The following is a 1,419-nucleotide window of genomic DNA, read 5'->3' as shown; positions in this document are numbered from 1 at the left end:
AACCCAGTGAACATACAAAGACGCTGGGAAGATGAATTTAATACAATTTTCCCGTGGAAATGGGTTTTTAGATTAGTTTATGCACTGACTATATGCCCGAAACTAAGAATTTTTCAATATAAAATATTGCACAGATTGTTAGCCACAAAGAAAATGTTACACATCTGGAAAATTCTAAATAGCCCGAACTGTGCACATTGTGAGGAAGTAGAGACCATTAGACACTTATTCTGGGACTGCCCTAGAGTTGTTACTTTTTGGACAGATTTAGAAATATGGTTTAAAACAATAGTAAATAAAACCTTACATCTGGACTTTCAGACAGTTATTTTAGGTGACATATCTGAAAATTGTAATGTAATCGAGAATTTGTTAATTCTAGTGGCCAAACATTATATTTTCATACAGAGAGACAAAAAACTAGTTGTAAATCATTACATTTCGTATGTAAAGAGATATTACAAGACAGAATATATGATAGCAGAGAGAAGGAACAAATTAGATATCCATTTTAGTAAATGGGAGTCTTTCCCATTTAACCTTGCTAATTAATTGGTCCATTGCTATCTTCCATTGGCATTGTTCTACTTTCTTCTCCACTTGTCCATATTACCTGTCATGTAGTATCCATCTTCGTTGTTATCCTTAACTATGTTCAGATGATTGAATACCAGTTGTTGTAAATGTTTTTTCACTGTAGCCTTCGTTCGTTTATTTCCACCTTTATGATATATTATTTTGGATCCGTGGTCTGTGTTTTGTACTTTCTTTCAACTTTTGTAATTTCTTTTGATTTCTGTAAATCTGTGCTTTTCTGTGAAATGCAATAAAAAAATTAAAAAAAAAAAAAAAAAAAAACTACTATGGTTTCTGTCAACAGCTACTAGCACTTTGTTAATGGCCAAAGGTTCAAAAGTATTGGACAATGAATTCATAGTACATCGGCGTCCGCTCGTGGCCAAGCATTAGTTCATGTCAAGCCAGCCTCAGTTGCTGATTGTTGGTGGCGATGTCTTAAGTGGCTGCTCAGGCCCAGGGTAGTATGGAAGAGTCTGGTACACTTTGTGCAGGACAGAGTGGGTGGAGAGCGAGGAAGGAGGATGGATTCATACAGCTTCAAAATATCTTAGAATAAAGGAAAACTTTTAAGGTTTAAGTACCTAATATTTAACTTTTAGATTTTCAGGGTTACAGGGTTCTCCAGTTTTGTTGTATAGGATGTGGGATGCATCATGATCTTCACCAGCATGCTGTGACTCACTTCTGTACAGCATTCTGCTTATGCTTGGACTCTCAATGCTGTCATCCATTCCGTAAGGACTCTGCTTGTTCTCTGTTGTGGTAATGTTTCCTTTTTCTGCTGTACTATTTTCATATTTTGGCTTAGTGTTGGCTCCTGTTGGAATTGACTGGGCCTCG

The sequence above is a fragment of the Branchiostoma floridae genome, chromosome 5, assembly GCF_000003815.2.
Source record: "Branchiostoma floridae strain S238N-H82 chromosome 5, Bfl_VNyyK, whole genome shotgun sequence".
NCBI classification, from domain to species: Eukaryota; Metazoa; Chordata; class Leptocardii; order Amphioxiformes; family Branchiostomatidae; genus Branchiostoma; species Branchiostoma floridae.
Note: the sequence above shows the minus strand (reverse complement) of the source record.